Genomic DNA, 24,157 nt, shown 5'->3' on the forward strand with positions numbered 1-24,157 from the left:
GGGGAGGGAGGTGATTACACTGACAAGCCTTGGAAATTGATTAGATGTGGGGAGAGTGGGAGACAGGGACTAGAGGTTAAGGATCTGAGTGAGGGAAAGAATGGTGGTTCCCTCAACAGAAATGGGGAAGTTGGGAGGAAATAAAGTGTGCCCTGTTGTGGATGGTGCCTAAGAGACATCCAGGGAGGAGGTCCAGAAAGTGATTTGTAATATAGGACTGGAGTTCAGGACAGAGGTGACAGAATCCTGGCATCCCAAAATTTCATGGATGAGCGGGACTTCCAGCCCATCCAGAGAAGGAAGCCGCTCTGCAATGTACAATTAACCTCTACTTATGTATCTCAGGTGAGAGGGGACCTACCCCCTTCCGAGGCAGCCCATCTCACTTTGGCAGCTCTGATACACTAACAAAAATAGGAGGAAATTCTCCTCACATTAAAAAAAAGCTAAATTTGCCTTTTTATGGCTTCTACTTAAGGTTTTAAAGTCTGGAGGAGAGGAGAAGAAGGAGTTTGACATAGGTCAAGTCCCTGTTCTCAGTACACCTACAGTCTACAGCTGCATACCCAGGGTCAGGGGCTCAGAAAGGGTCTAGTCAGGGACACCTGAATCCGCAGCTGTGGAACTCCAGTGGGGAGTCTCAGAGCATCCAATGTGGCACTGCAGATCAGACTGTGCCTGTCTTAGCCAGGGCCACCCCTGAGGCCCTTGAAAAACACAGAATAATATCCTGGACCCCAAAGATCAAGGTCAGAACCAAATAAAGCCTCAATATTTCTTCTAAAACCACATGAGCCTGGGTCTGAGACAAAGTCTGAATTCAGGAAATAAAACTAGAAAAATGAGCAGCAAAAGAAAACATGACATACACATAGACAGACAGATTGATAGATGTGTATATATATATATATATGTATACATATATATATATCCATAAACACATAAACGTATATTACTATATGTGTATATGTATGTGTGTGTGTGCGCGCACACGCGCATATATATAATTTACCCTTCATTTTCCAAGTAGACTTCCCAGTGTGATGTGTTGACTTGTGGGTGACTTGGGTTTATGTGAGTTGCACAAAGCCACCAGCCTCACTCTCTCTTCCAGAGTCGTTGGAGTCCAGTAACAAGACAAAAGTCAGGATGACTCAGGGTTCAGTGAACAACCTTGGTGCCTTCCAGGGGAAGTCTTCACATGCTTGGCGTAGACATCCCCCTAACTTACCTGTGGGTTTGAGACTCATCAGTCATCCTCAACCTGGTTCAGACCCCCTGCTGGGATGGTTTACTGGGAGCCACAGGTGAGAATTGGGTGGCGGTGGACACTAAAGGTGGATGAGCTGCCCTGAAAAGGACTTAGCGGCCCTCATACCAGAGGTGTTGGTCCTCCTTGAATACCTATACACCCATTACACAAAAATGTATGTATACATGCACATACACATATATATACATACGTCATTTACAAACAAAATTTTTAAGAAAATTACAGATTTGGCAGTTTTAATGTCTAATATAGCAGTGTCTCTAATATGGTAAGTATCATTAGATGTATCCCACATGAACATTGGGATTCCTCAATATTTTGGTCCTGAGATTAAAGGGTCACAAAACTGGTGCTATATAGAATAGAAATTCAAAGCTTTGCATTGAATCTTCTTTTTCTCATCCTCTGTATATATATAAAGTATATACATATATGTGTATATATATGTATACATGTATATATGTAAATATTCATATTTTGGTATTTAATAAGTTCTGAATTTTAAAAATAAAATTTAACTTTAAAAAATACTTCATAAAGGGAAAGTGTTCTTGATTTTCTTCCATCTTTTCTGTGTAGCTAGACTGAGCATTGAAGGTGCTTTATCTCACTCCCCTTGGGAGACAGGAGGCAAGGGGTTACTGTGGAATCAGAGGTTCCACACACTCCCTGTGTGACACTGGGCAAATCACCTGGTTTTCAGCCTCCTCGTTTGTATAGTGAGAAGGCTGACAGTTCCAAACAACTCAGAGATGATGAAGCACATGACCTGCTTGCTGACCGGTGTAACCCACCTAACCCACAGAGAGGTGCAGAATGACATGCATTTGGGGACGTGGCCAGCATGGGGATTTGTTGATATTTTGGCCAAACCGATCTATTTCATGGTCCACCACCCTGGCATTCCACATATTTGTTACCAGGGCTTGGTTTTTCCTTTTTCCCAATGGAGAGGTGATAGGAGGAAAAGAAAACAAATGCTTTCTAACTGAAAAAAAAAAATTTAATTAAATGAAATCAAATCAGAGGATTGGCCTAAGCAGGCTCTGAGGTCCTTTCCAGCTCCTGCCTCTGTGACTATAGGCTCTGTAAGATCAAGGACTACGTCTGCGCCTTCTTTGTTTTGTGCCACATTGCCTAGGACCCTGCTCTGTATTCTGTAGGTGATAAATGGTTGTTTTATTCCATAATGTATGAAATGTATATATGAGCTCCCTCGCTAAACCACCAGAATAAATCCAGGCTGTTCTCTGATGCGGCCACTAGATGGCAGGAATACAGCATAGTCAGCTTGGCTGCCAACCACAGCCAAACTTCTATTTTCTCAGGAGAGGGCTCTGTCCAGACTCACAAAAAGGGAAGGCCCAGCAGCCACAAGTCAAGGTTTGAGGATTTGAAAGCTGTTAAATGACTTGAAGACCGTCTGGGCTGTAAGAATAATAACAGTGAGCGTTTGTAGGCCATGTTAACAAAGCCTGTTTGTAAGCACTTTACAATTGTCATCTCTTTCTATCTCCACAATGGGGAGGGGGGGAGGGGGTGCGGGGGCGACGAGAAAGGGGAGGAAGGGGCCATTATCGTCCTCATTTCCAGACAGTGAGACTGAGGCTGGGAGAGGTTCGTTGTCTTACCCAAGGGCACACAGCTAGTGAGGACCTGAACCCAGACAGTCTATTTCATTCACACTACCCTACTCCTTGCTATATAGATGGAGAAACTGAGGCTCACACAGTGACATGACTGGTCTAGCCAAGGTCACGGAGCAAATTCATGGCAGAGTATGGACTGGAGGAAGACAGGTGAGGAAGAAAGACTTGGATCTGGAGACAGAGGACCTGAGTTCAAATCCCTTTCTGCCTCTTATGGCTTGTATGGCCTTGAGAGAGTCCTTTAGACTCTGGACCTCAGTTTCTGCATTTATAAAATGAAAATATTGGACTAGAAGATTGCTAAAGTCTCTTAGGATGAGACTCCCCAATTGTATCCTCTGGGGACAAGCAGAACAAATATCTCACACACACACAAACACACACAGACACACACATACACACACACTTATATACATACATATGCACACATACACACACATATATACATACATACACACACACATACATACACACATCTGACAGTCATTCAAAGATTGATATCTGGCCATACTTTGTATCCTCATTGGACAGATTTGGAAACCAAGACCTTGAAGACCTGACCTGGGCAAGTTGACAATTCTTAAAAAGGAGAAGAGTGAGGGCCAGGTTCTAGGTCAATCTGACTTTCTTCAGCTCCCAGATCAAACCCCTCTTCCTGAAACACTTTATCAGTCCTCACAGAAAGAAGACAGAATTCACCAAGCCCACTTCAAGTCACTGCAGGGAGGTTTAAACTCTAGGAAGAAGCCAACATAAGAAGAGTCAGCAGTCTCCGTCATGTGCCTGTCCCCAGCTTTATACACTAGGGACTGGAGAACTTCCCCTTGAGTGAGATCTGAGACTCGGTTGGGCCCCAGTTACTTCCCTCCCTATGGAGTTATGTCCCCCCTTCACTCTGGACTCTCTCGTTATATTCTCCTTCATACCCTTTCTCTGATTTTTGTTTTGTTATTGACTTCTCTGCTACTTGCTGTTTACGTTCATTGTAGACCTGGTATTTGGTGGGAAGGGACTTGAGCTTTGGATGCAAAACTTGGGTCCTCCTTTCGCCATTAAGAAATGGTGATCAGAAGTTTAGCTCAAACCTGAAAACTATGTCCCCTAGGTTAATAATATTGAAAGGAGCCAATTGATAGAATTCTCACCCAGTACTGCCTCTCTCTCAGGAGAGCAGAGTGGTCAAGCTCCTGGCCTCATCCTCCTAGCAGGAATTATAGTGTCCCTTGGAGCAGGGTGGGGGTGGGGTGGAGTGGAGGTGGGGAAGGCTAGAGATGTCTATTCTGCCTCCCTTGGAGCCCCATAATGAACCTCCTGTGGTGCATATGGGGACAACCTCATTAGTTACATGTTATCTCACTTGTTAGAACGGAAGCTCCTTGAGGGCAGGAACTGTTTTTGCCTTTCTTTCTCTCATCAGTACAGTTCCTGGCTCACAGCAATGTCTTAATAAAGGCTTTCTGGTTGATTCCCAACTTAGTCGAATGCTCCTTCCACCACACTACAGAAGATAGATAGCAGTACACTTATGGAGGCGGCCAACTGACCATTGGCCTGTCCTGGAGGAGCAGATGAGTGGCTTAAAACTCCCCTGAGCCTCCATTTCTACAAAAAGAAGTGACATCTAAATAATCACTAAGGTGACTAAGGTTCTGAACGGTACTGGATGACCCTCTTGTGGAGGTGGAAGGACTGAAATCAGGGGGTCCCAGGACCAGCAGGCAGCAAGGTGAGGGAGTAAGTTGGAAAAAGGAAAGTCTAGAGTAGGGCTGTCCAAAGTGCAGCCTGCAGTGTGATTTGATGCAGCTTGCCTATGTTTACTACTGTAGTGGAAATTGATATAAGTGCTTTAACTAAAGCATTTGTGTCAATTTCTGTGCTTGTGGTGGACACAGGTGAGCCTCATGGGGGCACACGGCCCGTGTTTTAGACCGCCCTGGTCTAGAGCTAGGAAAGGTGGGATCCCAAGTGTCCAGAGTGAGAGATGTTATGGGCCAGCTGCCCTTTGCCCTGCTCAGACCACTTCTGCAGTGCCGGGGTCAGTTCTGGGGAGCACAGTTTTGGAAGGACTTTGTCCAATGAGAGAGCATCCAGAGGAGAGGTAGCATGGTGACAATGGGGAAAACCATTAAATCCGGAGTCACAGGGCCTAGGTTCAAATCTCACCTCTGTCACTTACTACCTATGTGAGTCAGAACAAGTATCTTCTCTGGGTCTCATTCTTTTCCTCTGTAAAATGGGTATTGGATCCATAAAAGGGGTTGGCCAGAATGGTCCCTTCCAGCTCTAAAACTACAGTCCTATAAGGACACATCAGATGAAGAGGGAACCAGAAACAAAGCCATTCAAGGATCAGCTAAAGAAACTGGGAATGTTTTGAGAAGATCTAAGTGAGACAACTACCTCCATCTTCAAGTATTTGAAAGGCTCTTCTGTGGGAGAAGGGTTCGCTTGGTCTGCATGGCCCCAGAGGGCACAACTAGGAACCTTGGCTCTCAGTTACAAGGAGGAAGCTTTAGGCTCATCTGCCACAATCTAACTTTCTCACCGCCCTGCTGTTGACTGTCTGGACTTTAAATCCTCATGCTCACCCCCATACTGCTTGCACAGCCTAAAACTCCCCTCAATGCCTGGAACTACATCATGGCCCTAGAAAAGCATCCCTGCTGCCTGCTCACTTGGGACCATTCCTTGGCACAGCCCACCCCATTCTCCCATTGGCGATTTCCTCCTGGAGTCACCATTTGGGGAAGGGTCCAGGCTGGCCTGTCCTCCTTCTCCTCCCGCTCCTGACTTTCTGCACTTCCTGGACCTGCCCCTCACCAGGAACCTTTGTTCCCCTCCTTCTTTTCAGGTCCTTTTTGTGTACCCTGATCCCCCATCAGTTTGGAAGCACCCTGAGGGCAGGCACTTCCTTTCTTGTTGTTTGTTCTTGTATCCCAGATACCTAGGACATAGTAAACACTCAATAAATACTTGTTTCCATTTCACTCCAGAAAGAAGAGGGCAGTGGTCAGTGTGGCATAGTGGAAGAAACAAATTGAACTGGAAGTCAAGATTTCATCTTGAATTTAAAGAAAACAACATCACCATTGGCACTGTGCCCCCATGGGATGGGCTGCCTTGGGCCAGAGGGAGCTCTCTTTCCATGGAAGCCTCCAGGCCGAGGCTTCTTTGAGGTTTTGTAATGGGGATACAGACTATTTGGCCCTCAAGACACTTTCCAACTCAGAGTTTCTTTGCTTCAGGGATGGAGGTGCCACCCAAAACTTCCACCTGGGTTGGAGCCTCGCACATCACTGAGTCTCTCCTGAGGGGCAGCATGGTGGGATGCATTCTTCAGCAGACTGGCATCAGGTGACCTATGTCCTGGTCTTGTCCCGTCTAAAGAGCCTGAGGAACAAAGAAGTGAAACAGCCTGATCCAAGGCTACTCAGCCAATGGCAGGCCAGCATTCAAATACAGGTCTCCTGATTCGCATTTAAGAATATGTTCTCTTACACCACACTGACTTCCTTTTCAACAAAACACTGGCCTTTTCTTAATGCTTATTTTTCTCTTGGGCATTTGATACTCATGTTCTTCTCTTCAAAGTAATCTCCTAACAATTTGGAACCATGCCCAAAGGGCTATAAAACCGTGCATACCCTTTAACCCATAAATATCATTTGTTGTGTTTCAGTCATGTCCGACTTTTTGTGACCCTATCTGGCGTTTTCTTGAAAAAGATACTGGAATGGTTGGCCATTTCCTTCTCCAGCTCACTTTATGGATGAGGAACTGAGGCAAAGCAGGTTAAGTGACTTCCCCAGAGTCACACAACTAGTAAATGTCTGAGGCTGGATTTGAACTCAGAAAGTTGAGTCTTCCTGACTTCCAAAGCTGTGCCACTTACCTGTCCTGCAATACAGATACTAGGTTTGTATCCCAAAGAGATACAAACTGGTAGAGGGGGGTAGGAAAAGGACCTATATGTAGAAAAATACTTATAACAACTCTACTGGCAAAGAATTGAAAATTGAGGGAATGCCCATCAATTAAGGAATAGCTAACTAGTTGTGGTATGATTGTGTTGGAATACTATTGTGCTATAACAAATGACAAACAGGATGGTTTCAGAAAAATCTGGAAAGACTTACATGAACTGATGCAAAGTGAACTGAGTAGAACCAGGAGAACAGTGTTTAGAGTAACAGCAATATTGTGACATTGTAAATGACCTAGCTATTCTCAGCAATGCAAAGATCCAAGACAATTCCAGAGGACATTTGATGAAAAATACTGTCTATCTCCAGAGAGAACTGATGGATTCTGAATGCAGATTGAAACATACTTTTTAAACTTTCTTTATTTCTCCAATTTTGTTTTGAGGTTTATTTTTGGTCTGTTTTCTTTCACAACATGATTAATATGGAAATATGTTTTGCATGACTGCACATGTATAATCTTTATCAAATTGCTTGCTTTCTCAAGGAGACAGGAGGGAGGGAGGGAAGAAGGGAGGGAGAGAGTTTGGAACTCAAAATTTGGAAAAAAAGTTTTATATGTAATTGGGGGAAAAACAAAATACAAACTTTTCAAAAAAAAAAGTAATCTCCTCCCTTGGCTTGCCTGATGGTACACTGTCCTGGGTTTCCTATGATCTTTCTGACTCTCCTTTTTCAGACTGCTCATCTTTCTTCCTGCTCCCAAAGGTTGGGGAAAATTCATGACAGGGAAATGGAGAGAACACTGGACTTGGGATCAAAAGACCGAATCTCAGGCAGATGGCATCTGAGAGGCCCTTTAGGCTCAGTCCTACCTGAATGGGAATCCCCTAGCCAATGCTTAGAGATCTCCACTGGACAAAGCCCCACATGCCCAAGATGTTCCATTCCACTGAAGAACCCCCTGAATCACTGAAGAATGACTTCTTCCATAACCAGCCTAGATTTTCCTCTTTACAAATTCCATCTCGATTCTGCCCTCTGGGGCCAAGTAGAATGAGTCTAATACCTTTTCCACATGACAGCCCACCAAATGTTTGAGAGCAGTCGTTATCTCCTCTTCTCGTCCCCTCCCCCCACCTCAGGTGTCCTCATCTTCTGGCTAAACAGCCCCATGTTCTTCAAATGGTCCTCAGGTGGGCTCATCTCCAGCTTCAGCCCCTTTCTCTGGATGTTTTTCAGCTTATCCACTAGGGACTGGATATATCGTCTTCTAAGGACTAGACTAACTAAAAAGGAAGGAAGGAATGAAGGAAGGAAGGAAGAGGAAGGAGAAAGGGAAGGAAGGAAGGAGAAAGGGAAGGAAGGAAGGAGAAAGGGAGGGAAGGAAGGAAGGAAGGAGAAAGGGAAGGAAGGAAGGAAGGAGAAAGGAAAGGAAGGAGAAAGGGAAGGAAGGAAGGAGAAAGAGAAGGAAGGAAGGAAGAAAGGAAGGAAAGAAGGAAGGAAGGAAGGAAGGAAGGAAGGAAGGAAGGAAGGAAGGAAGGAAGGAAGGAAGGAGAAAGGGAAGGAAGGAGACACACACACACGCGCACACACACACACACACACACTTCCCCAAAGCGGGGAGATGGGCAGGAGACTGAAGCCAAAGTGTCAGGCAGCAAAGGTTGGGGTCTGTGAACCCATTATTACCATAAGTTACTGAGACGGTATGAGTCTGATGTGGACTGGGGAGAGGTGGGGAGTGGATACATATCCGTCACCTCCAACTATGTTTCCCTCCCAGGGGGCATCCAAGCCATCAAAGTGGTCCCATAACACTGATGTGTCTGTATGGCCAACTCTGGGGAAGTGAAGGTGAGCCTCACTAGAAGGTAGCCATCTGGAAAGCCCAAGTTTATTTCTCATTAGAGGGGAGTCCAGTTCACAGGATGAGCTATAAGTCTAGGACACAGTTTATACCCACTGTGCACCCCAGAACGGCAGGGGAACCTGCCCTGTAACCATATCAAGTTTAAACAAGCATCTAAGGAAATCCAAGCCACAGGGTGGCGCTCTGAACCTGAAGGACTTTCGGGCTCTGTGTAAGTAGAACTCAAAGGGAGAATTGTCTATTGCTTATGGGCTTCCGCCAGTCTCAGTGCTCTTTCTGCATTGTTTGTGGGAAACCATGGGTCCTTTTCATCCTGCAGAGCAGAACAAACACTCCCCTGAACCTGACATTTACCTTTGTGACTTTGAGCGCTTGTACAGAATGTGAGAGACCTTTCCCTGGCATCTGGGGGGACCTAGACATGAGTCACATGGAGAGATCTCCCCAGAGCACGCTGAGCCAAAGGAAAGTGGACCCAGATTAGACCTGGTCTTTGTAAACTCTGAGCATGCACTGCTCATGGACTGCAGGTAGAGAAAGGGAAGGAACAAACATTTATAAAGTACCTACTATGTGCCAGGCACTGTGTTAAGCACTTTACAAACATTTCATTTGAGCATCACAACAACCCTGAAAAGTGGGTACTATTACTATCCCCATTTTAGAGTTGAGGAAATTGAAGCAGACAGAGGTTAAGCGACAGGGCCATACAGCTAGGAAGCGTCTGAGGCTGGATTTGAACTCATAATTAACTCTGTATCTAGCACTCCACCCAGCTACCCTGAAAAAACTGAAAAGAGATTCCAGCTCTTAGAAGGTTAACTGTTAACATCAAACCCCAGGGAGTCCCAAAGTCTCCTCTTTCTCCTGGAAGGGCTTGAGTATTTACCAAATGAAAAGCTTAGACTTCTAACCCAGACTTCTAACTTGCCCTGTTATCTGTAGGATAGTCTAGCCACTGAGCCATGCTGCTTTTCTCCAGTAGAGTCTTCCCCAACCTTTCATTGTGGCATGGAGATATCTCCATGTTGTTAAAAGCTAAAACTCTGACAAGTATCTCCGGAGCTTGAAGGCTGTGAGTATGAACCCAATGATGGATCATGTGTCTGTGCTCAGGTGACCGTCCCAGCTGAGGGTGGCTACAGGGAGACAAATGGTAGGCCCCAGCAACTCTTGGCAGCAAGTCACTAAATGAAAGAAGGACGTGAATCTGAAATAGGGGAAAGGACACCCACAGCATTGAAGTCACTAGCTAAGTGTCCTCCGGCCCCGGGTGATTTAGGGTAGAAACCTCAAAGACCCTCGAATGTAACTCCTCATTTTACAGATGAGGAAATTGAGGCCTCAGCATGGCATAGGATCATTGATTGAAAATGGAAGGTACCAAAGGAGCTACCTAGTCCCATCCCCCCATTTCACCACCAAGAAAACTGAGGCCTAAGAAGGCATAGGATCATAGGCTCATAGATTCAGAATGAGATCAAAGCTCACAAGTATCTAATCCAGCCCCCTTGCTTTAGCAATGAGAAAAGTGAAACCCAGAGACTTTAAGTGACTTGACCCAGGACCCACAGATAGAAGGGAGCTCCAAATTCAGGTCCCCTGACTCCAGATCCAAGACTCTGCTGTGCCTGCCCAAAGCCAAATTCACAATCTTTCCCCCTGAAAGGATTCTCTTTCCTAAAATCCAATTCTATCAATGACATCACCATTCTTTTATTAATCCAGGCTAAGAAGCATCCCAGAATCTCTGACTCATGCTTCAACCTCCACCCCTCTGACCAGTCAGCCGCAGAATCCTTTTGTTCTTTTGAAATGCCTAACACACACACTCTTTCCCTTCTGCCCATTGGTCCTACCAGAGTTTCCATGCTGGGCTCACTGAAAAACTGGGCATAGACTCAACTACCAGACGCCTGGATATGGGGTGGCTCTTTCTCTTGACCTTTTGAAACTCTCAGGGTTGTAGCCGGTAATCACCTCAGATGAAATGAAAGATCAAACAAGGAGTGGCCAAAGAACAGAGTCCTGCATCCATGGGGCCACATGTTGGCCTCAGATGGGGAGCAGGACCAAAGCCTAGCCCCTCACAACATTGCCTCTCATTGGACATCAGCAATGAAGAAGTCAAACCAAGGTAAGAGGTCCAACCCATGGGAGGGAATGGAGGTCAATTAATGGTCTTCTGAATGTCTCTGAAGCCAGTCCAAGAGCCTCCTACTCACCATGTGGTTAGCTGAATAGGACCCATTATAGAAGGCCTAAGCATTCTCTGAACTGTCTCCAAGATACTTCCATCACACACCATCCCCACGCTCCCTGGAATCGGCTCCTCAGCCTGTTGCACAGGAGGAATTGCATCAACCAACCACACTGGGCTTCTTGGGCAGTCCTCCATTCCAATCTTCCATTCCAGTCCTCCAATGAAGAAACTGAGGTCCAGAGAAGGAAAAAGACTCACCCAAAGTCAAATAGGAGGTAAATGGCAAAGCTGGGATTTGAACTCAGGTCTTTCAGAATCCAAATCTAGCACTCTTCCCAAAGTAGCACACCAGAAAGAATCACAGATTTGGGGTTGAAGGGACCAACTAACCCAATGCTCTTTACAGGGCATTCAACCCTTAACTCGAAGGGAGTAAGCCATCTGACTAAGGAATATGACATCAACCAATTGGAAGATGGATCACTTCCCACTCTCCCAGCAATAATGAATCCTGGAACTTGTCTTCAATGCAGCCTTATCACCCAACATTCCCTGGACCCTGTTGCCTGACTCTAAGCCTTCTCCATTTCATACTGGTATTATCATATACTGGCATGATAATATGGTATAAGAATTTCTGAGCTAGCCTTCCTTCTTCCAGTATCTCCTCTCTCTGATGAGCTCCTTGAGAGGAAGAATCATTGCAATTTTGCTTTTCTATTCCCAGTACCTAGTATGTGTGCATCCATTTGTGTGTGTATATGTAAAATCTCATTTGATGCTTCTAACAAGGGTAATAGATAATTATATGATTCCCATTTTGAAGGTGACACATTCTAGTTTCAGAGAGATTATGAGCAGACCATGACCACACAATGAGATAAATTCCTGAGCAAGGGTTTGAACCCAAACCTCTGATTCCAAGCCCAACTCTTTCTATTATGCCTTGCTGTCTCCGTGTAGAATGAAACAATTTGATAGGGAACAGCAGAGCATGGATCCCTGATGAATATCACTGCTTTTTTTGTTCCTCATAGAGTATTTGTGTATGTTTCAGCCACTCTGTAGAAAGACAATACAAGGCAGCCCCTGCCCTCAAGGAGTTTCCATTCTACCAGGGAAGACATTATCTCTAGGAATGGTGGCTGGGAAAGGGGGCCAGGGAGCAACCAAGAATTTTTTTCAACATTTTTATTTCAAGTTCCGAGTTCCAAATTCTATCCCTCCCCTCTTCAGTCCCTGAGATGATAAGCAATCAGAAATACATGTGCAATTATGTAAAACATTTCCATTTTGTACAAGAAGACTCAAATAAAAGAAAAAAAATGAAAGAAAGTGAAAAAATAGCATGCTTCAGTCTGTACGCAAGCAGTATCAGTTCTTTCTCTGGAGGCAGATAGTACCCTTCGCCATAAGTCCTTTGGAATTGTCTTGGATCATTTTAATTGCTGTGAATAGCCAAGTCATTCACAGTTCTTCATTGTACAATATTGCTGTTACTGTGTACATTGTTCTCCTGGTTCTGGCCACTTCACTCTGCATCAGTTCATGTAAGTCTTCCCAGGTTTTTCTGAAATCATCTTGCTTGTCATTTCTTATTGTCCAATAATGTTCTATTACATTCTTATACCACAGCTTGTTTAGCCATTCCCCAATGGATGGGCATCCCTTTGATTTTCAATTCTTAGCCACCACAAAAAGAGCTGCTATAAACACTTTGTACGAATAGCCACCAAGAAATTATGCCCAAAAAGCAGTGTCGAAGCATCATCAAAGCACAACGTCTGCTCAGAGTATTGCTTCTATGTTGAGAGTGAGGGATAATTGCATGGGTGAGGTTTAATCTGAGAGGGAGCATGCCATAGTGGCTGGAGGGCCAGCCTCAGAGGCCAGAAAAGCTGGGTTCAAATCCTGTCTTGGATGCACACTGACTTTGGGGCACTGGAGAGCCTCATTCCCCTCTTCGTTCCCAGGCGCTCCTAAACACTAAGTTCTAAGGAAGTCTTCGTTGCTGAGGGCAGTCTCTTCAGCAGTGCCAGCATCACCTCTGGGCCCTATCCCTGATGTTTAATCTACATGGGAGAGTAAAGTGTTCTCTAGGTCCTTGGCAGGATGTTTACATAATTTTTAAAATTATCCGCTGTTCACAAATGAGTCTTATCTATTCACAATTAGCAAAGCTGCCGATCAGAGAGTGTTTTCAGCTTTTCAAATGTCTCCTTTGATCCTCCCAACAACCCAGAAAGTAAACGCCATTATTATTTTTACAGATGAGGAAACTGAGGCAGCGGCTAAGTGATTTGCCCAGACATTTGAACTCAGGTCTTTCTGTCTCCAGGTCTAATGTTCTAACCACTGAACCATCTAGCCTAGCAGTAAGTCAAATCAAAGCCAGGTAAGATGTTTAATTGTCAATAGCCAGGTAGCAGGAGATTCAAGTTATTTTGTGTACTTCAAGGTAATAAACCTACGTTTTATATTTGTCTTTAATTCTGATAGGACTTCTCTCCAATTAGCCAGAATTAGTGCAACTTGATTGCTTACACACACATGTATATGCATCTGAAAATCTTTATTGATGAGTAATGACTACCCAGCCACCCACGGACCAGATGGAAATTAATGGGGACCATTAAATAAGACATTGTTAGATCACTTCCAGCTTATAATCAGCAACAGTAGTTGTGGTTCGGCTTGTTACATAAACACATAGAGAAAAGGATGACTCACTGAAAACAGAATTGTTGATGCTTTAGGTATTACCAGGACAGGCCAGAAAAGAGGTCCTAGGCTGCAGCTTTGGGGGATGGTGGTCTGCGTGCTGGGATAAAAGCATGGGGGTGGACACTGAGTCATATGCCAGGCTGTGTTGACATTGACTTGAGTAAGCAATGCTGATGGATTATGAGCGTCACTCCTGTGACCAGTATCAGCCACATCATGCCAGGTCACTACCCTTCTCTAGTTTGGTTTTCTGGTCTATTTTGATGGATAAACATAACTTTTATTTCAGTTTATTTTAGACCCAGTTACGAGAAGTAAGCCTTAGGGTTGGGTAAGGAAAATGGAGAAGAAAATGCTAGGAAGAATGATTATGATACCATGATCCTCATTTCTATTTTTATTATCTCTGACATCTTTCTAGAGTTTTCCATTCACAGCAATTCATTGTGGAATGTTGAGGTAGGCACAGCTAGACAATAATGCATGCAAAAAAATATTTGAGAGGGTTTGGACTGCCAGGTATATGAGACAACAGTGTTTACTGGCAGACCACAAAAGCCCAGTGTGATCCTCATCTGCAGAAAGAGCTGAAGGGTCCAGGAGTAGTGACGAGGTGGTCCTGCTGTCTTCCATCCTGATCAGACTCCATCTGCCATTTTTTTGAGATCTGGGCACCATAGCTTAAGAAAGATAAGTGACAAACTCAAGTGTCTCTAAAGGAAGATGACAAGTATGGCCTGGCGGTCACGCCATAAGAAGAGCAGCTGAAGGAACTGGGGGTGTTGATCTTGGAGAAGAGAAGAGCTGCCTTCAAGCATTTGTGAAGGGCGATCATGTGGAAGATGAGTTGTCTTTGCTCCATTTGGCCCTGAAGAACAGAACTAGGTAGAATTCTGTCCACCAAATACTTGATAAAGCACCTATGGTATGTGAGGTACCATGTAAGGGACCAGACCTATAAGATGACAAATTGCAGATCTCACCTTCAAGAAACACCAACTCTATTGAGGAGATTATGACTTGTAATAAAAGGTAAGTAGTGATGAGCCAAAGTGCAGATCCGTGTAAGAGGCTCTAAAAACATCAGAGGAGAGAAGGAACACTTTTAGGGATGGGGGCAATGGAAGAGGGGGCACATGAGCCAAGTCTTGATGGGAAAGGATATTGTCATTTGAAAATAAGAAGGAAGTGAATTCTAAGAGTGAGAATGGCCCTGCTAGATGGACAGAGGCAGAACATGAAGGGAATTTGATATAAGGGAATATTTCTCTTTTTCCTATTATCCAAAAGTGGACTTGTTATGTCCAAAGATGGAAAAGTAGATATATAAAGTAGTGGAAAAAGTGCTGAACCCAGAGTTAGGGAGGTGTTCAGTTGTATCCAATTCTTCATGACCCCATTTGGGGTTTTCTTGGCAAAGATACTGGAGTGGTTTGCCATATCTTTCTCCAGATCATTTGATAAAGGAGGAGACTGAGGCAAACAGGGTTAAGTGCCTTGCCCAGGGTCACATAGCTAAGAAATGCCTAAGGCCAGATTTGAACTCAGGAAGATGAGTCTTCCTGATTCCAGGCCCAGCACTCTATCCACTGTCCCACCTGCCTACCTAGGAGTCAGGGAGACCTGAGTTTGAATTCTACCCCAGACACTTATTGTGTAACCTTGGCAAATAAGATCTAAAAACAATATGCCTGATCAAGAGAGAGGATAGAAAGTAACAGAACATCTCTCAGCCTCAGTTTCTTCATCTGTAAAGCAGGAATGATATTAGCATCCACCTCACAGGGTTGGTATGAGGATCAAAGAAGACAACATGTATAAAGCATTTCACAAATCTTAAAGCATTGTATCAATGTTAGCTAGTAGTAGTAAACAGTAGTGATTGCTGCTTCAGTCCTAGGAGGAACAGGTGTGGAGGAGAAGGAGGGAGAAAAGGAGAAGGAGGAGATAGATGAGAAAGAGGATGAGAAGAAGGAGGGGAAGAGGAAAAGGTAGAACAGAAAGAGAAAGAGGTTCCCAATCATCAGAGGCTTTCAACTAAAACTTAAATAACCACTTGTTGGACATGTTATACAGGAAATTTGTGTTCAGGTAGAGGATGATCTCTGGGGGTCCCTTCTAACTCTGAGATTCTATAATTCTCTCACAACAATGCCATGAAGTCAAATATTACTAACCCCATTTTACAGATGAGCAAGCTAAGTCATAAAAATAAGATGATTTGTCCAGGTCACACAGCTTATACAAAAGTTAGTATTGCATAGTGGATAGAAAAATCTTACTTTGAAGTGACCTTGAACAAGTCACTGAGGTTTTAGTACTCTAAGCAACTCTAAATCAACAATTTGGAGAGAAGGTGCCAGCTTGCATTGGGTAGAAAGCATTTCTTCATCTGGGAGTTCCCTGTACCTGTGAAATCTTAGCTCCAGCCCCTGGTCTTCCCATATAACTCAGAAGAGGCAGAGCTAGAAGCCAAGTCCATTATTCTTTGTAGGGCATCATGTGGCTTCCCTAATACAGGACAGACAAGTTCCTGGTCATTGGACCACCCAGTAGTGAAATATGCAGGATGTCCTTGACTTGGTCACAACATATGAAGAGTTGCTTGGCCAATAGGGCACCTTCATTTTGGCTATTGAAGCCTACACTACAATTGTAGTGTCCACCTCAGGTGTCACCACCCCATGTCTCCATCACCAGTACCTTGGGGACCATGACAACACAAACTAGGCCATGTTCCCTGGCATCCCTAATCTAGAGGTTCTCTTTCTCTCTCTCTCTCTCTCTCTCTCTCTCTCTCTCTCTCTCTGGTAAAGAATCATAAAATATCTGAAAGACAGAGGTTACCTTGTCCTGAATGAGAACCTCCTGAATGACAGTCTCTTCCACCACATTTGGCCTTGGTTTGCAGGCCCCCAAGAATGACAAATTCCACCCCACCCCCACCCCACCCCAAGGCAGCAGCCCATTACCCTTTTGAACAGCTCTCATTGTTAGGATATTTTTTCATCATCAAGTCTGAATCTTCCCCTTTGCACCTTCCACTCATTCCTCCTGGTTCTTCCCTCTGGGGCTAGACAGAACAGGTCGCACCTCTTTTTCTAAATGACAATACTTCGAACACTTAGCGATAGCGATCAGCTTTCTCCATTTCCTCAAACAGATGACAAGGCTCTTCACCACCCTGATGAAGGGCCTTAAGGCATCTTTCACTACATTCTCTGGCTGCTCCCCAGTTTATCGATGACCTTTCCAAAATGTACCAGGAAACGAGCACGATATTCCAGAGGTGGTCTGAACAGTGCTGAGGAGAGCAGGACTTTCATCCCACCCGCTTCAGACACTATACTTTCCTTAATGCAATTGGAGATGATGTTGATCTTTTTGGCTCTCATGACCCACTGTGGACTCATCAAGAAGCTCAGTCCTCTCTTACTGTCTCTATTCATCTGGGGTATCAACCCTTATTACACATTGTGTTCATCTCTTCTGGTTCAAGAATCATTCCCCTTCACTGCTAAAAAGCATGTAAAATGAGAGCTGTACAGCTCGACCTTGTCTCTATCCACATTCCATCCAAATCAAACAGCAGTTTTGTCTCTTCTTGGATCCCCCTCTTTTCCCCAATAGAGCTTTTAATGGTGTTTTGTTTGTTTTCCTTATCAATCCTCAATGACTTTAGTGCATTGCAGTCTTTTGCACCCCTAACATTATTTTTAAAAGACTATGCCTTGATTTTTGTATTCATCCCTTCACCTATTCTTCTTCTACCTTCTTTATATGTCTTTTTAAAATCTAAGTGACCTGGTGAATTTCCCCCGTGTCTTCAGTGGTTTCTTTAGACAACTTCCTTTTCCCTGCTAATGGGAATCATTTCCTTTTTGTGTTTTCAGAATTTTGTCCTGGAGAGGTTCCCATCCCTCCTAGAATAATGGCCGGGGACATTAGAAGCTTAATATGCATGTTTTTAAAACAATAGAAGCTTAAGCCCCGTGATCCTGCCTATACTTTCTCTGAGTCCTTTGAAATCAGCTTTCCCAAACCAAGGTGAGGAAATTGATGTCAAGCTTCCTTTCCCTCTCTTAGAAATTTCTAACATGCTCAGGTCACTTACCCCCTAAGACTTCCATCATTCTTTATTTCAGCAACTACTTCCTCCTTGATGGTAAGTATCAGGTCCAGAGCAGTGAGCCCCAACTATTCAAGGAGGAAATTATCACTAGGAAAAGTCAAGAAATGATTAGTATCTCAGCTTCTGATGAAATGAGAGTGTGATCAGATGTCCAGCAGTTTAAATCCTCCATCACTACCATAGCATGCCTCCTCGCTAAGTTTGTGATGTATTTCCCAAGCTTTTCATCTATTTCTTCTTTTTGTCCAGGTGGTCTCTTGTGTGTGCCATGACAACAAAATCATTCCTGTTTCTTCCATGACTGATCTTCATGAAAGCACTCTCCACCATGTATCCCCGAAACTCTGACTCCTGGATTTCCTCAGGTAGGTATTGTTGTTGTTGTTTAGTTCTCTCAGTTGTGTCTGCCTCTTCATGACCCCATTTTGGGGTTTTCTTGGCAAAGATACTGAAGTGGTTTGCCATTTCCTTTTCCAGCTCATATTAAATATGAGGAAACTGAGGCAAACAGGGTTAAGTGACTTGTCCAGGGTCACACAGCTAGTAAGTGGTCGCATTTAAACTCAGGAAGATCAGTCTTCCTGATTCCAAGCTCTACCCACTGCACCTCCTAGCTACCCTCACATAGATATAGCTACTTAAATGCTACTCCATTCCCACCTTTTATCTATTCTGTTTCTTCTGAATAAGGCATCACCTTCCCAAGCCACATTGAGTCAAGGCTTCCATCCACCCCCCAATCTCTTAGCAATATCTATGAGGTTGAACTTACTTCTTTGTGTTAAGCTCTCCAGTTCACTTCATTTCTTGCTCTCACTTTGTTGATGTTTTCTAACAGACTGTGGGTTTTATCGATGATTCCTTCCTTGGATTTTTCCCCCCAATTACTGGATTGTCTCTTTGGCTCTTCTTCTTCCCATGTCTTAGCTACATGGCTTTGTGGCTATATATAGGTAATTTTTACCTGTCCCTTCTTTTATTTTAAATTTCTTCTGATTAGATATGCAAAACTCCACACAAATACGTTTTTATCAACTCTGGTTAGGTGCATTCCATCCTTGGCCAAAAGTCCCTAATTCTTATAGAGAGTAACACTGTAAGACTTCTTTTTGCCAAGAAAGGGTTTTTGATGCTTACAGAGATATATAATAAAGGCACAGAGAACAATGACTTTTCCTGCTTTGGTTACTCTGTTGATGCTTACAGAGATATATAATAAAGGCACAGAGAACAATGACTTTTCCTGCTTTGGTTACTCTGTTCTGACTCAAATGCATTTTCATTTTAAGTCAGAAAGGTGTTTGGGAATTTCTAAACCTAAATCAGATAGTAATCTGGTACAAAGGACTGTTCTCTACAACCTTTACATAGAGTTAAGAAGAAAAAACAATCTTAGCCTAGGGCAGTCTGAATCACTGTTACTAGCTATTAGCTGGGTGTGATTTGTCTCTAACTAATAAGCTTTCAGCCTGTTTTTAACTTGGAAAAGTCACTAAAACCACACCCTATCAGATTAGCACTGAGAAAGGTAACAGGTGGCCAATTAAGAGATAAGGTTCCCAAGGTAGTGATAGGGGTCATTGCCCAACAATGAGATGAATTAAGAGACCACAAGACCAGGTAGAAAATGGCAGAGATACCCAGCCAGTGCCCAGTAGGCAGCCAGTGCAGAAAACAGTTGTGTGATCGTATTATCAAAAGATATCACTGGCCCTGTAACATCCAAAATATGAATGGCCCCTGTCCATATCACCCTAGCTACACCCTTCACCAGTGCTCCTCCTAGGTGATTCTTATTCATGCCCATTCTTCCCCCCCCCCCCCATGGTAAGTGTATTTGTGGAGATTATGCCCTAGTTCAATGGTGTCAAATTCAAATAGAAATGGAGACCATTAACCATACGTAACAGTCCCTGTCATCCACATAGTGACTTAGAAAAGAACAAATAAAAATTATTTATGTTTTATTATATTTTTTGTTAAATATATCCCAATTACATTTTAATCCGATTAAGGCTGTACTAGGTAGTGTTGTGGGCTGCATGTGACCCATGGACTGCATGTTTGATGTTTCTGCCCTAGATTAATACAAGAATGTGCTGTTGTTACTTTTCTTGTTATGTTTTTCATTAAATGCCTTTGCTTTGAATGAATTGTGTCCTCTGACTAGGAAAAAAAAACAAATACATTGGTGGGGGCTTGTGAACTATGTTCATGAATAGATATGGACCCATAGAATACTTTGAACCTGAAGAAGCTAGAAAACTTACTGACAGTGAGTCTAATTACCTCATAAATAAACTGTATTTGTTGACTCTGAAGTAGGCTGTCCCTAACATGTTCTAATACTATATTAAGGAGTTGCATTTCAACTATGGAGGGATGACAGTTCACTCCCATCCATTTTAACCAGGCCCAAGGCTATTACTCTCTGCCATCAATGGGTAGTTGCACCAGCCAACTCTGAGTTCAGTATATACTATCAGCCAGAGAATACTAAAGTGGGTACTGAAGTCCTGTTCTTTAGGTTGTGTGAGTCCGAAGCTATAGCGACACCTCTAGAATGGATGAAACCCTGGGATATGCTGGAAGCTGGGAGCCAATCAATGGAAGGACAACTGAGGGTCTGAGTTTTCCACTAGAAGACTTTTTATCAGTGTGTGTGAATTTTATCACATCGAGCCAATCCTTGTGTAACTGGTGGCAAAAGCAAGAAGGTGACAGAGAGCTCCAAGAAGTAATGGAAACCAAGTAGTTCGAGATTAGTTCTGCTGATCTCAAGGTCTCTGCTGGGCAATGATCCCTATTACCAGCTATAACATAGACCACTCTGGCCCTTGCTTCCTGAAAGGCCAAGTAGGTTATATTGCACTCCTCCTCCAGGGTTCTCAGGTACTCTCAAGGAGACTGGAGGTATCCAGGCTCTCTGCAAATGGCTCCAGTCCCCAACAGCGGTCCTTCAAGTGTAGGGGGGTGGCTCACTGCACCCCAGTTCCATTTAGCTACTAACAACCACATTAGCTTTTATACAGAAATATTTACTTCAGAAGGCATAAACATACACATATGTATATATATGCATATATTCATATATAAACTTGTTTTCCCAATACATAATCCTCCCATCTCAGGTACCACATCAGTCTCTGAGGAGGGAAAAGAGATTAGATTCATTTCTATAGAGCACAGATGCAGTTCCAAGTCCAAAACTCTGCCTCAGGTTCTAGTCCCAGGTACTCTGGCTTCTCAGGGTTTATATACTGAGCTGGCTAACTGTACCATCCCACCTGTAATCCCGGGTCCAAGGTCATCACCATGGCTAGAACCCCTGGGTCCCATGAGGATCACCTATAGCACTTGAAACTGAGGACAAACCATGCGAAAGAGAAACAAAACCCTTCAGGTCCAATTCTCAGAGTTGGAGTAAAAAAGAGGAAGCGGAGGAAAGAAGTCCATGGCACCCATGCTTTGGGCTAACTGTGATCTTCATCCTCTGGACACAAAAGAAAAGAAAGTGAGTGGCTCAGACTTGACAGTTTTAAAGACAAAGGTACAATCAAAGAAGGCTACACCCATGCATGTGGTACAGGACACTGGGCAATCTGGACATGATCTGAAGGCTCCTTGAGGGCACTGCCATGTTAGGCAAACTGGCCATGCCTAGACATTCCTAACTCCTCCTCATGGACTCTTTCCAGCTTCATTCCCTAGATGGTACAGTGACCAAAGTTGGAGTTTTTCAATTAAAAAAATATTAGTATTGGTTCCTAACTGATCCCACCCCTGGTCCCAGGAACTAGTGGTTGTGATCCAGGGCACTTTGCTGAATGGCCATGGCAGCATCATCACATGATGCCTCTGGACATTTGGGATAAATGAAAATGCTCAGCTAGCAAGAAGAAAATTTTACTGGCCTCAAATGACAAGAGATATCTTTAAGAAGTAGGACCCATGTGCCCTTTGTGTTCACAGGAAAGGACTACCATCTCATGCTGAGTATTTGGAGAGTATCAATCCTTACAAATCATGGGGTCATTGAGTCTATAGAATTTTATCTCTGGAAGGAGAGGGGAAGAATATAAGCAATATTGTAGTGACAATTGACCATTTCACCTGGTACATACCAGCATGCCCCATAAACAATCAAAAATCATCTATAATCACCAAGGGGATGGAGGATAAGGATTTCGTTGCATATGGCTTATATTGCATTAAGATTTGTGTTCTTACTGTGTAACATTGGGCAAGTCACTTAACCCCAATTGCCCTGCTTTCCCTCCTGCAAAAAAAAAAAAAGATTTGTCTTCTTAGTCCAATATATATCACGATGTCATATATGTGTGTGCATACATATACTACCATATATATGAATAAAATCTGACTAACAAAAAAAAGGAAACCCATCAGTGGGGGCTTGTGAGCAATGGCGGTAAATGGAGAAGGACCCAAAGAATAATGTATGCATGTTTTCATATTATATACATATATAATACATATGCTATGTATTATGTTTGTCACTTACTGATAATTACATGCCATTCTCATGTGATTGTACTAAATTATGTATCTGTATTTGAAGGTTTTGTCAATATTTATCATTTGTGACCTATGTTCTCAAAGTTTTTTTCCTTTGCTAAAATACAGCTTTGCTAGTGACAACTGTTTGCCAAATCTGGCCTCTTCTACTTCTAACCCATTTTACATGCATCCCCTTCTTTTCACTTACATGGCCATTATCCTAACTGGGGTCCTCATCACCTCTCACCTAAATTATCAATTCCTACACAAGGCCTTTACTTATCCCCCTGTGACCTTTGGCAAGTCAGCTAAACTTTCTAGGTCATTGTTTTCTCCTTAATATCATTTTCTCTCCTAGTTCCGTTGTATTACTTTGACTATATTTTGTATTTATTTATCTGGGTCCGATCTTTTTCCTCCCATCAAAATATAAGGTTTTGGAGGGAAGGGATGATTTTGCTTTATTTGCTATATCCCCAGTGCCTGGCACATAGTAGGCCTTTAATAAATGTTCATTGAATTGAATCTCTCTTCTCCCCAGTCTGTCATACCTTCCTCTTCCTGACACCTCTGAGCTGCCCAGACAGGGGCTTTCTATTTTCTCACTGGGTTCAGAATCCCTCAGTCTCTGCAATCTCTTCTTGATCCCATTTTTCCACCTTGAACAAAGCAGAATTTGACACTAATGCACCAAAGCTCTTGGGGAAAGAAAATTGCTTGCTCCCTTTCCTCCCAGGGCTCAAATCCAGCTTCAGTAGAGGAGAATCTAAACACATCACTAATGGACTTTTCTTGTTCTCATTTTAGGGCCACAATATCTTTGGCATCAAAGCATCTGGTTTCCAATCCATTAGGCCCCTTTACCTTGAGGTAGGGAGTTATGTGGCTTCTCTCATCTCCTCTCCATTAAAACTCTGGACCGCCACTTTCCTCCCCATCACTAATATATTTTTTTAAACAGACTTAAGGACTTGTGGTTCTTTTGTTCCTTAAAGAATAAAATGTGTTAATGCTTCCTCTGTAGCTGCCACTATATAAACAGGAAGGCAAAGGCTGAACTACTTCTGATTTCTATTACTGAGTCTCCTAGAAAGAGGTGACCCTTCTCCTCACCAAGGCAAGTCCCTCTCCACACACCCTTGGTGCCATTTCATCCCAGCTCTCCAACAGATTGCCCCTGGCCCATCCCCACTCTCCCATGAATCTTCAGTTTCTCCCTTTCTCCTGGATGCTTTCCTACTGCCTATAAACATGCCCAAGTCTCCTCTATCCAAAAAGAAAAAAGAAGAAAAACCTAATTTGATCCATCTATCTCCATCAGCTATTTTGCTCTGTATCTTTTCTCTTTTCTGTGTTTCTAAACTCTGTGAGAAGGCTGCCTACCAACTGGTGCCTCCACTTCCTTTCCTCTCTTTTTCTTCTCAACCCTGTTCCAACCTCATCATTCATCTGCAGCTGCTCTCTGTCCAGCGACCAGTGATCTCTTAATTTTCAAATCTCAAGCCTTTTCTCTCAATCTTCATTCTTCTTGACCTCTCTGCAGCCTTTGACATTGTCCGTCACCCTGTTGATGACCACATCAGCTCCCATGGATTCAATTATCATTTCTATGAAATGATTCTCAGATCTATTTATCCATCCCTAACCTCTGCCTTGACCTCCAGTCTTCTATCAACAACTGCCTATTGGACATCTTGAACTAGATGTCCCATAGGCATCTTAAACATAACATATCCAAAATAGAATTCATGATCTCCCCCCACCCCACCAAGCCCTGCCTTCTTCCAAGTTTCCCTATTACTGTGGAAGACATCATCATCCTCCTAGTCACCCAGACTCACAATCTAGATGTCTTATCTGAC

The sequence above is a fragment of the Trichosurus vulpecula genome, chromosome 4 (genome assembly GCF_011100635.1).
Source record: "Trichosurus vulpecula isolate mTriVul1 chromosome 4, mTriVul1.pri, whole genome shotgun sequence".
In the NCBI taxonomy this organism is placed as follows: domain Eukaryota; kingdom Metazoa; phylum Chordata; class Mammalia; order Diprotodontia; family Phalangeridae; genus Trichosurus; species Trichosurus vulpecula.